Source organism: Charadrius vociferus, unplaced genomic scaffold (assembly GCF_000708025.1).
Source record: "Charadrius vociferus isolate BGI_N301 unplaced genomic scaffold, ASM70802v2 scaffold1152, whole genome shotgun sequence".
Lineage (NCBI taxonomy): Eukaryota > Metazoa > Chordata > Aves > Charadriiformes > Charadriidae > Charadrius > Charadrius vociferus.
The window spans coordinates 189,726-203,073 of NW_009647122.1; positions in this window are offsets into that span (position 1 = coordinate 189,726).

The window sequence follows — 13,348 nt, forward strand, 5'->3', positions numbered from 1 at the left end:
GTCTGGAGCCCCCGCAGCACTTGAGCTACACAGCGGTGTGTGGGTCAGCACCCAGAGCATCACTGGGTAAGTCACCTGTGCAACGAGGGAACCGACTCCCTTCTTCCCTTCCAGGTCTGGAACAAGGCTGCGATTCAAAACTTATTGAAATCGGTAGAAAACCTTGATAGGAAAAGATGTTTTAAGTCTCAAGAAGGGCTTTCCACATGTCTCTGACGCACTGGGCATTACTGGGAGCAAGACCAGACAAGCCATTTGCCTGGATCATAACGTTAAGTGTTAATTTGCAAAGCCCACAGACCTCTCTGGTAATTAACTTCCTGTACCGCAGACAGCCGAGCATGAAGCAGCAGGTTAAGTTAAAAGATGCTTTACCTTACAGAGTCAGAATTTAAACCCGATAATTGACGCTTGTGTTACTTGTCCGTAAAATAAATGAAAACATGAAAAAAAAAAATAAAAATACAGCACCATGAACAAACCCGAGGGATGAGAAGCAGCCCGATCATTACACCCCACAGCAGATGTTCGTGTTCCTTTCCTAACCAAGAGCTTGGAAATCTCAAGTCAGGGCTGGCTGCGGTCCCCGCTGGGACAGGCAAACCCAGTTTGGAGCCTCCTTCCTTGCGGCACCGAGGTGCTGAAAAATGACACAGTTTTTCCTTACCCTGGTGCGCTCCGCGCATGAAGTCACTGGTTCTTCCCCGTTCTCTCATGAGCTCAACCATCATTTCAGAGGACGCTTAATGCGGAGCGCGTGGCAAGAGCGCAGTCCTCTTCAGACAGGGAGAAACCCCAAAGTACCTGACTCACAATTCACTTTAATCACCCCGAAACCAAAACACAGCTCAGGGGCCCTAATTAGTTGCACCTTCCTCCGCTCTCTGGGCAGCAGAGTTGTTTTTTTTTCCCCCCGGGTAGCAGCCAGCCTGCTGTGAGCAAGAGGGAGGCGAGATTATCGCAGGCAGGCCAGTTTATTATCACCGGCACCGCACCCACCTCTGCCCGCACGCATCCCCGGCTGTGCAAACAAGGAAACCCTGTCGTACCTGCAGCTGAACTTCTGATCTCCGCTGTGCGATGGGCTCTGTATCAGCCTGCTTCGGAGTATGGCTGGATTTACCATCAGGGGAGAAAGCCATACAACCCAACTTTAAGATCCGCTGAATGGGGAAATAATTATTTTTTACAAGTATTGGTGGGGAAAAAAGGAAAAGGAGGCAGAGGAAGAATCAACCTGCCCCAGGGGACGGGGTCTCAGGCTAGTGCTGTATAAAAAGTCCATCTTCCCTCTCTTTTCAGGTGATGGGATGTCTGTAGATCCAGAGCCGTAGAGCTGTTCAGGGGAGCGGTGTGGTCCGAACACAGCGCGGGGGATGGAAGCAACCAAAAGGGTTCTGCGGAGATGCCACGTGGTGGGTAAGTGGGGAGGATTTGGGCTTGAACAGCGGAAAGCGATGGAAGGAGGAGGAAGGGAGGGAAGCCTGGGAAGAGGACGAACACAACCCGCTGTGCATCGGGTAGATGACCACCTGCACAGGGGGTACCTGGGGAGGCACCAAATCCAAGGCTGGGCCACTCTTATGCAAAACAGTTTCCTCTAAACGTTTTCCAAAGCTTTCGTCCCAAATCATAAAGGAAACTGCTGCTGAAGTTAGACAAGTCGTTTCACCTTTTTAAGATTAGACAGGCGGATGCCCAGGGAAGAAAGTGGGGAAGGAGAGAGACCAAAATGGCATGGGAGGACCCCGTACACCACCCAGCCACACCAACAAGGAAGTTTCAAAGGTCATTTAATCCCATTCACATTTTCACTGTGGAGTAGCATGTGCTTTCCCCTCCGCTATAAAATTTATCTGATACAATGAAGATCATAATGGAACAGACACCTGCCTGTGCATCACTATGATCACTAGCACAAAGACAGCTCGCACTACGCTTTAATTTTTAAGAAACATTAAAACACTACAGTGAAATAATGTGTTGATGGATGTAGGTCTTATTCTCAGTAGTTTTTGAGCTGGCACCAAGACAAATTAAACCCAGATAAGACTAGCTTTAAAATTCCCACTAAATTACAGAGACCAATCTTATTTTGTTGCAAATATTACAGATTCCCCAGCTATGCCAGGCCCCATAAACTTCCTCCGCAAGACTGCACGCTCGCTGGCAAATGGTGAACTTTTCTCAAAGCGTTATACAAGTACTGGTTCGATGGCATGTTTACTGGGGGAGGGGATTAGAGCTGCGTAACCCCACAAAGGCGCCGTGTTCCCCACGTGTAATACCCAAATTTAGAGAAACAGCCCCTCAGCGTTAATCCTAATGACAGCGTCTGAAATGCTGCTTTAGGCAAGAGCACGGGGAGAAGTTTGAGAGTTGCAAATCCCTCCGAAACCTGCGCAGGTTACAAACTAAACCCGCGCAGCACCGTGAGCTGGGTGAGGTCCGGGAGGGATGGGCAGGTTAATGCCCGCGATGGTCCAGGGAGCTGGCGTGTCGCTCCACTGCTACCCTGCAATTAGAAAACTGACCTCGGCATCAAGGGCAGACAATGCCGCAAATCCCAATTCCAGCGGGAAGAGAAACACCCAGCTCACGGCAGCGAGCAGCCAGAAAGTCAGGCTGGTGCCATGATGCACAAAGGAGCTGGATGAATCTATTGTTCAGTGTCCGAGCAACCCCCTTCCGTGGCCTTACACTCCTCAGCAGGATCTTAAGAGATTTTTTTTCCTTACCAGCATTGTTTACTCGGTAAAACAAGCCTCCAGTTGCGTGCGGCAACAGTTCGGCAGCCCCTTTCCTTGAGCAATAGGCAAACACAGCCTCTCCTCTAATCACGCTGCCTCCAACTCTGCTCAAGTCTCTCCCCCTGGAAAATCACGTACGGCTTTTGCAGTTTGGTAGGAGCCACCGCACAAAATGAGCGCAGAAAGTGCCTTTTTTTCCCTCGCCAGCGTTATCTGTAAGCGTACGCCATCTCCTTTCTTACTCAGTTAATTACTGCCCCAGGTTCACGGTAAGTTCAGAGTCCTTTTACACAGAAAGGAAAGGTGCGAGCGTCCTCCCTCCTCCAACGCCTCTGGCTTGCAAGAAGTGGAAAACGCTGGCCAGCTCGTTGAGATCTGGGGAGACAGTCAACACTCGTGAACAGACCCGCAGCCGGCGTAGTGTGGAAGCGAACGGGGATGAATGGCTGAATTTATGCTCCCACTAATAACTGCAATCAGTGCTGATAAAGACAGAACAATGGATCTAGAAAGGCTCGCAGGGACTCAAATCCAACCTGTTTTACCCATGTCTGCCGCACACGGATTTACGTGGCTAAACATGCAAACCACTGCTCTATTTTTAAGCCATAAACAGTACAAGCTTTTACTCCGGAGAACAGCGTTCTTACCTGAAAGCACAACCCACCGCATCCAACCCCGACGTTCAGCATTGCCCTCCCCACCGCAGGAAGCCAGGGCAGCTTTCCAACAAGGAGATCCCCATCTCTGGAGGGCAGAGGTGCTTTCCAAGCAAGGAGAACAACAAAATAAATAAAATAAAAAATTAAAAAAAAAAAAAAGAGCCAAGTGCCTTACAGGAAAGTTTCAGACAAGCGTTGCAGCCCCAGAGTCCATCACGGACCGCTCCGAAACACTGGCTCCTGGGAGGCAAGTTTGCAAGAGCTGCCAGGAGCCCGTCCCTCCTTGGGTCCTCCCCTAGGCGGGTCCTTCCAGGAGACCCAGGAGCTGTAACTCGAGTCCTCGCCTCCTTCATGGAGGCCAAAGCCACTTTCCGAGCATCTCCGGTTCTGGCTGGAACGGGTCGGCTCCGATCTGCCACCATCGCCTTCGCGTTGCTCTGTGGGAACTGGCACCCTCTGGTCCCACCGCTTTGTCCCGTGGTGAGAGTCCACCCTTCGCCCCAGCGCAGGGGGAGAGCAGATCTTCTCCCAAATGACCAGGTGTGATCCCACAACGGAGGAGATGGCTTGCCTTGGCACCAGAAGGCTGTTTTCCAAGCCTACAACCACAGCGCCCGTGTCTCAAGTGGACAGTCGGGTCAGGATCCGGTCCCCCACATCCGCTACACCAGCCCGGTGCCACACAAAACCCCCCGAAATGGGTAAGAAACAGGGAGGAGGCGTTGTGAGAGACAAGGGAAACTGAGGCACGGACCGGAAAGGATTTCCCTGCTGTAACTTGGTAAAAGTCCGTGTCACTGCTAGAAAAAGAGGTCACATTTCTGATATGCGAGTCTAGCTAGTCCGTGACACATCGGAGATTATCTTACCTGCTAAGTACGGTGCAAATACCGAGAGCACACCTAGTGCTAACAAGCCACAGCTGTATAAATTATGAAGGGAAAAAAACCCACCGAGTTTGCAACATCCATTCACTTTGATTTATGCCTGCTGCTCTTGCAAAGGCCCCAGCAATTTCCATTCCGCTCCAATTTCCTATTCTCCCACCCTCCTCCTACCATCGTCGGTTCCCCGAGGAACAATGTTATCACCAAGCACAACCCTAATCTGCTGCCAGTCAGGCACACCGTGGAGCTCGGCAGAGCCAAGTAATGTGATGTAAAATAGGAGATTTACAAAGAGAGCCCAGCACAAAGGGGACAGAGATAGGGCCAGAGATCCAAGGACACATTAACAGAGCAGGGCGGCCGGTGAATGGAAGCAGAGCAGTAGTGACACTGGCAGGAGAAAGGATGGATGAACAGGGCGGGCTGAGATAGCAGAGGGGCAACTACTGAGTCCTGCAAAAGCAGAAAATTGCCCCAGCCTGCCTCAATTCTGCCCCTACGCCCTGCAGCCTCCAAAGGGCAAAATCATGCCAGAAAGCTCAGGAGGGCTAAAAAAAAAAACAAAACAAAACCAATACAACAACAACAAAAACCCACAAACCAAAAAAACCCCACACAATTCAGAAAGAACCTATCGTTGCCATCTGCTTAAAATTCTGCACCTTCAGAGCGATGAGGGCCCCCACAGGACCAAGCAGAGGCGCCTTTCACAAGGTTTCTGCGTGCATTTTTAGAAGCAGCAAAAAGTTGAGCTAGTAGGTAATCCTCAAGTCCTTTCTTAGGGGGGGGCATAAATCTGTATTTTAACAGGTTTGCTTTCTCATAGCAGAAAACAACCAAGTTACCAAGAAGTCCGATCCTGACACGGAGAGCCAGAAGCCCTTACTGCAACTAGACAGATTTACAACAATATTATAATAATTTCAAATCCAAAGTGTCTTACTCAAGCGACACAGGGCAGACTCTTCACCTTCCCACGAGGCATTTATGATCCTTTCCGTTCCGCGATTAGTTTAAGACCAAAAAGACCCAAGTTCAAGCTGCAATAAACTGGCTCCCCCTCTCCCCCCCATTCCCCCAGCCCACCCTTCGGTCGGATCCAGCACTGGTGCTGCCAGTGGAGTTTAAGTCCTCCATCCAGCTCTCTGCTGGTGCTCCAGCAGCAGAACCCGGCTCAGAGGAACTGTTTGGCAGCGACGCTGGCGTCGATACCCTCTAGACCCTTACGAAGCCCCGCGTGCTCTGCGGCTGTGCCGTTTGGGATGGCAGCAGTCTAAAAATACTTTCGATCTACTCATTCCTTTAAGGTTTCAAACTGGCACTGGGCGAGTGCTTTAGTTTCATAAAGAAACACCCAGAGCGATCAGGAAAACAGCCCAGCGGAACTGGTTTCAACTGAAGTGTCAACAGTTCATCACAATAGCTCGGCACGTCAGACAGACCCAGCGAGTTCGGAGCACCCAGTGCTGACAAAGGGTCAGAAGCGCTTTTGCAACTCTGTCCCCACACACCGCCATCGGGACAAAGAGGGAGACAAGAAACATCAAACCGGATCAGGCCAGGGCTCATGTAAGCCTGCTTAAATATGGAGGCGACAGAGCATTTCAGGTTTCGAAGTCCCGACCTTAATCGCAGCAGTTTTTCTAGTCCCTTTGTCTAGGGAAAAAAAAAACCCACCTAATTTTACTTCTCTGCATAACAGAAGTTTGGGAGTCTGTTTATTTTCAGGTTTGGGAGATATTGGAAGGAACAGAGACCCGTTTAGTTCCTCTCTCTAGCCCTGCGGAATAGGAGTTTGGGCCCCCACAGCCTCACCCTTTCAGGGTGGTACCTGCAAAAAACCAAGAGTCCTTCCACCTGGAAACTTCCCATCAGCTTTTCCCACCAATGTAATGGTTTCTGAGAGACTGAGCTCAGGTATCCTCCAACAACCATACTTCTGGGAGCGGGTAACACAGGCAAGACCAAGGAGGGCAGGTACCCATCACATCCAGCCCTGTCCCCCCCCTTCCCCTCCAGTCACTCCATGGGTTTTCCCCATTTCCACCAGTCCAGAGGGGGCTCACAGGCTCTGGTGCAGCCTTGTCCCCCCCCCAGGGAAGAAAAACTGATGGAGCAGAGGCACTGAGCAACCCCACCTTGATGCAGCCTGTGGATCTGCTCGCCTTCTGGAGCCCAGCAGAGAAACATTTCCAAAGACAACAGATGTTTGCCTCCCCTTTATTACACTTCTCATTTTCAAAGTGCAGTTAATTGTTTTAGGAGATTTTGCATTTCAAACAAACCTAAAGGCAAGATTTTTCTTTAAGCCTCATTGCTGTGACTGTTCCCGTGGGTGACAATCTGAAGGGTTTGTTTCGGGTTTGGTTTTGTTTTTTGTTTTTGAGTTGTTGTTTTTTTTTTTCCTGAGACCCCTTCTCCTGGAATCCCAGGAATGTTAAAAACCTTCTGGAAGGAGTCATGTCATTGTCTCCCCCCGAGCAGATCTCTGCAGAGAGCCAGTTGCTCAAATTAATACTTCCCAAGTCCCAACTGGCCCAGAGATTCCCCAACCCGCAGTGAGGAGCGCTCCCTCGAGTACAACAAAACGACAACGCGGTTCTTACAGCTTCAGCACGCAGCCAAATCTGTCGATGGAAAGCAGCATATACATCAGCCTTAAAAATGCAGGAATTTCTTAACACCCACTGCTGCTGAAACGCAGCCAACTCCGAGGTGGAGCAGAGCTGTTGTTCGCGAGCCGACAGCATCGGAGAACGCTTTTCAACAAAGAGGTAGGGAAGAAATCCGTGCCCGCTGCAGCCTTGCCTACAACAGGAATTTTCTTTCCCTCCAGCGAGCTAGCAACCTTCAATTTTACCATCAATTTCTTTATCAATTTACCATCAACTGCTCCAGAACAAATCACAAAGAACCTGGAAAGTTCCTCTCCCCCTTTCACCTTCCCGAGGTTTGCCCTGGCTGCTTTCAGACACTTAGAATCCAGGCATTTCCCCAGACAGCACCTTAAATTGAAGCGGGGAGGGGGACCGCTGAAGCCAAACGTCACGTTGGATCTTGTCACCTTTGCTTTGTTAGACAAGATGGGAAAACAGCTGAGAAAAAGTGGCGGGGATATTGTCTCAAATGCACCCGGGTCCTGGCAAAACAGCGCTCTTACCTTCCCCAGGTAACTATCCTGGAAACGGATTTTGGTGGGCTAATTTCCTTCTGCACGGGTACTGGCTACCCCGGCGCTCTCCAAGATGAAAACATTTGCTCTGCGGCAGTGGAGAGAAAACAGGGTAGGGGAGGGAAGCGAGGGTTATTTGCAGTGGTGTTTTGTTTGGAGTCGGGATGGTCCAGGGGCCCCTCTGCTGCTGCTCCTCCTAATTCACACAGGAAGGAGGAGATTATCCTACACGGAGACGAGCGATACTGGAGGCAGAAGCAGCAGTTCAGAGAAAGAATAGCTTGGCCCCCGGATGATGTCAGATTATTAGAAGCCACAGCGAGGTTAAAATCAAGTCGGGATGCTGTGTTTGTGAAGCAGGACTCAGCCTCATCTTCACCCAAAGATAATTTCATCTGGCGCTCGGCGCTATTGTCAATAAAAACAAAAACCGGGTGGAAATTCCCTTCCTGCGAGCCACATGCCGGCAGCCCTCGGCTCCGTCTCCCTTCACGAGAGGGCTGCGCGCCGCCTCCCTGTGAACTCCTCCGATCTTGGCTGGCACCCAGCGAGATGAAGTCTCCCCGGTTAGTTGGCACTGGCTGGAAACTCAGGGAACTTTACAGGCGCTCGAGCTCCGCATGCCTCAGCCTTTGCTTTTATAGGGATTATTTCTAAAAACCCACTTCCCCCGTGTCTCCGTTTGGTTTAATGTCGGATGCCTGCAGAGTCATAAAAAGCATTTAACATGCCTTTCTGCTTAAGTCTAGAAAGAAAAAACAAAACCAATTCAGAAAAGCCTCCGGCTACAGAATAAACAGATGCAACGCAACTGCAGCTTTATCTTGAGGAAGAGCATCAGGGACCGACACACCGAGTAAGAACAGGGAATATCTGTCCCTCCAGAGAAAGGGGACTCCCTCCAGAGTTAGTCTTTGGGGCCACCTTGGCCAAGCCAAATTCTCAGAGACGTGGCTTTTTCCTCAGCTCGGTGAAGGTTTCGGCTCGCTCCAGGGGTGTTTCATTGTGCCCACAACTGCTTCATCAACCGAACTGAATCACCTTAACAAGTCCTGCATTTTTTCCTCAAGAATCAGCTCCCACAAGAGTGACGTCACGGGGGGAAAAAACAAACAAACAAACAAACAACAACTTACCAGACCCCCCCTTTAAACAAGCGAAGGGTACGTTCAGCACAGCCCTCTCCCCCACCAAACCCCTGGAACCAGCAAACCTTTCCCACCCCGGTCAAACACAAGGTCTTCCCCTCGGTAGACCCAGCTCAGCAGCCAAAACCATTTGGTTTTCGTTGCCTTCCCCACCAGAGCCTGGATTCTCCTTCTCCTTGGCGTATCGGTAAGCGTGTGGTAACTGAAATAACTTCGATAGATTCAGGCCACAGCCCACCCATAACATTCAAGGTTTCCATTACAAACAGAACAGTTTTTTCTACTTTTCTTTGCTTAATTCCTGAACTTCTGATCATTTTTGGTGATGTTTTACTAACTTCCTAAAGCCTTGAGCTTTTAGGCACATTTCCAGTGGGGGGGAAAAAAAAAAAAATATTACTTCAAATGCCGCCTTCTGTTTGCAGAGCAACAAGAAAGCTCTTGCTCCTGCTAAGAAAAATATTCCCTTAACGAAGTCATTCTTACAAAGGACATAGGAAGTCTACATGTCCATTTATTAAACAGATTTATACTGAAAAATACAACTCCCTTGAAACCGGTTTATAAGATACCTACAAAACTGACCGTCTCCGGGGCCCTGGATGCCAAGTATCTGAAAGTCGCTGCCTAAGCAAAGCTTGAATTACAGCTCTACACATCTTTTTTTAAAATAAATGATAGAGGAGAGCAGCCAGTGCCCTGAAAGGATTCCGGCCGCAAGCTGTGGGCCTGGGTAGACACGCGTATTTGATTTAGTTCACTCCAGACTTTCCTTTTCTTGAACACCCCGAGGTGTACGCCGCCTCCGGGCACGCCTGCCTTGTGATACAAGTGAAAGGAGGGAAACGCACCCTAACTCAGCATCTTTAGCAAAAATTCCCCGAGCAAAGCGGTTTCTGAATTGCACATGTGGGAGTTTCGGCTGCTCAGAAATTCATCTGCCTGGTTTACTCACTCTCCTGTATGTTCCAGGTACCGTTACTCGGCGCATTCACAAACCCAAGAATATTACAAAACACTCTGGGGCAGGAGGGAGTGAGAAAAAGAAAACAAAAGCTGTTTGTCTGCAGCAGCGTGAACTCCCAGCAAGACGTGCGGAAGATCTCACTTTTCACTACCTCATCTGCCCAGCACTCTGCCTCGTCTGATCTGCTAATTGACTGTTGGAAGACGGCTTTCAAAGTAAAATAAAACAAGAATACATTAATACTGACTTATTTTATACACTGCAGCGTTCCAGATGTCTTAATGTCCAAGGTATAGATAGGAATTGTTTCATTTGCCACTAAACAACAACATGCACAGCCACTCCTGCTGCTAAACCGCATACTCTGGTGCAAGACAGCAAAAAAAGGAGGAATAATGGTGAATTTGGGACCTACTGGTGATGGCCATAACAGCAAGGCAGTTGGCTGTTGGTGATGGCCATAACAGCAATGGACTATGCTGCTCTTCAGCGACAGCCGAGCGAGGCGGCACCCTGCGCACAGGTAACACAAACACTGCTCACTCCCAAGGAATGAGCCCTCCCACCCAGACACAAGCCCAAATTGTGCCCACGCTAGCCACAGGAGCGCAGCAGCTGCCATTTTATAAATAGCATCTTACTCTGTCCCCTTCTCGACTCCGGGAAGGGCATTCCCTATCCGCTCACGTAACCTTCAGCAACAGCTTATCTCCCTGTGAGCCTTCCCCCGACGTACTCCAAGTGCACACACATGTGACACAGAGAGGAGGGAGATTTGGAGAGCCGTGAGCACACACGGCCCAGTGACTCCACTGCAAGTGGGCAGCAGAGGACCTGCAAAGGGGCCCTGATCTATAAACCGGATCCTTATGATGGTACCTAACATTTGGATTGATTTTAGCAAATAACAAAGACTCTGTCGCGCTTTGAGAGACACAGCCTGATAACTGGGCATGTCTTACCCTTAGAGGATGGATTCTACAAAACACAAAAGCTTCTAAGAAAAGCCTGCTCCCAGGAAACCAGCAATGAATCCCACCAGACTCCCCTACTCCTCCATCAGAACCCCAGGCCAGAAGCAAGGCGGTCATCCCTGTCTTTATATTCCAGGGCTGCTGGGTCAAGGGCGAAGGATGAGGATGTGCTAATGGTTCAAAAGGAAACACCTGTGAACAAAGCCAGTTTCCAGCTGATAAGTGGCCCTGACTGTCTTCCCCCGGCAAAGACTCTCCTTTTGGGGATAATTTTAAGAAATGCCTGACAGGTGTGCTTTAATCCCCATTTACCTTCTCCAATTAGATAATAAGAAAGAGCAGCCCAGGACAAACATTAAAAAGGGGAGAAAAAAAAAACAAAAAAACCAAAAAGAGAAGGATGGGATCAAGAATTGGACCAAAGTCTCGAGCTCCTGAAAAAAAATGCCTTTTGCCTTGCTTTGTTAGGACACGGTAAAGGTGTAAAGGTAATGTCTGGGAGTTTTTCCCCTGGAGACTCCTGGTACCTGCAGGTCTAGTTGCTTCGAGTTTTTAGGAGGATAAACTAAAGCGCTCCTGAGCGGGACGTTCGGGGCAGAATTTGTCACTAGCCCCATTGCAATTAAACACCCGGTGATTAGCAAATGTCAGACTCTGACTGGTTTCTCCCGCAAACAGGAATGTCCTGGTCCCTGCTTAAAATTATCATGTGCTTGAATTTCCCTAGTTCAATTCAGAGTCCAGCCCAGCTGAGATCCTTGTTTGTGAAGACCTGGGGCCTTTAAGTGACTTAATGAGGAGCGACTGAAGCTCAGGAGCGCAATAATTAGCTGAGAGGAGCTGGTTGCTTTGTGCTCTGAATTCACATTGGGTGATTTTTTTTTTTTTAAAAAAAAACAAACAAACAAGAAAAAAAGGGAAAAACTTGAAGTCAGAAATTGGTTTATTGGTTGTTTGGCTAATAAAAGGTTTCTTGAGAGGGTTGTCGTGGCTTTCCAGATCAATTGTGCTGCTGATGCTGCCGTCCTCTGTGGTGTAGCTCTGAGCTGGGGGTCAGGCAGCTGCCTGTGTAAGGTGCTGCTGTGAAAATAGGATATTTTCAAGACCTTCTCTGCTTTGAATTGGGAAATTAACTTATTCTTTGTGCTCTCCAGCACTGCTGCCTGTCCCTCGCTGTACACAAATACGGCTGAGGCTGCTGCTTTGAAGGGAAGGCGCAGCCTCGAGAGCTGGGAGGAACCGAGGAAACGATGCTCCCCTCCCTGCCAAGTTTCTCCTTAAACTCATCCTCTCGGTTTCCAAACTACACCGCGTTAGCTGTGGCTGGATGACCGAAAATCCTCATCCTGAGCAGGAGCGATGTTCTGGACCCTGCAGCTGTGCTCTTCCCCAAGCAAGTGAGACCTGGCAGCCGTGCAACCGGGGCTGGAAGAGTTGCTTTGGCAGCTCCTACCCTCAACAAATTAGAACTTACAAGGTAAGAGCCAACGTGTTTTCTCTAATAGCTTTTTCTGTATGTATTGGACCGCTGGAAGGAAAAGTGGAGCGCAGAGGTGGATGGCGGGAGTTGTACTGTACGAGCCCCTAACGTTTCTCCTGCATAGTACAGATCTCCTATTTAACTATTTAAGTGTGCAGCAGGAAAATGAAACCAGGGATTTTATCAGGGGTATGATTCTAGCTCTGCTGGTTCCTCAATCTATAAATTCTTGTGGGCAAGCGTTACCTTTGTTTTACAGAGACCTGAGTCACTGTTAATAATAGTCCGGTAAGTGTTTACTTAAGGCTTCCCTAGTCACATTTAACAGATACAGGATAAACGTATAATGAAACACTCAGTAATTTATTACAGAAGGAAAAGATAATTTAGTATTCAAGAATACAAAGCACTCTATTAACAAATATACATTCCAGAGGTGCAAACTCTCTTTAACCTGAACTGTACAAACACTAAGAATAGATCCTTAGCATTTCTTTTACAAGTTTATGTTTTAGTCCTGTTTCTTAACAGTCTTTTGATGAGACAAAAGGAATTTGTAAAGTAGATTGTTTCACCTCCGGAGCTGTTTGGGTAAAGTGTAATGTTTTCCTTCAGCATTTAGCTCTGGTGTCTTCATACCCGTCCTAGTGTCTGTGCAGGGGATGGTAATCCCCGAAATCTGCCCTAGTGTGGCATTTTTTACGTTGTCGTCTGGGTGTCACGCTGTACATACAACCCAATGCCAAGGAAACCTGTAACGCTGCCCATCTAAGGCAGAGCTGTCCCTGGGAGCGAGCAGCGTAGGGAGCCACGCGTGCGTCGGGAGATGGCACTATAGCACAGAGTCCTCCCTCTCCTCATCTTAAAATTTGGCGGACAGAAAATCTGCTGCAGGGAGGTGGAAAGGAGCGTTGGGGTAACCCACGTGCAGGTGAGACGGAGACCCCGCAGGTCGGAGCAACCTGGTCTTAGACCCAAGAAAATCTTTTTATCTGCTGGGGGCTTCAGGGCTTTGCTGCCTTCACGACAGCAGCGGCTTCACGTGGAAGTATTGCAGAAGCTCACTGTGCTTCGAGGGAAATGGAATTCATTTTCTGGAGAAATGGGGTCTGGCTCAGAGTACGGCAGTGTCTTTTCCCTTGTGCTGACTCGCAAGTTGAAGCTCCAGCAACGCCAGCAGAAGGATCCAGACTACACGAGCTTTGCCCATGTATGCTCTGCTATTTGCTCTGCTATGAAATCCAAAAACTGAATTGCACTCAAAAATGCTATGAAATAAAAATGACAAAAATCAGTGCTTGTTACAGC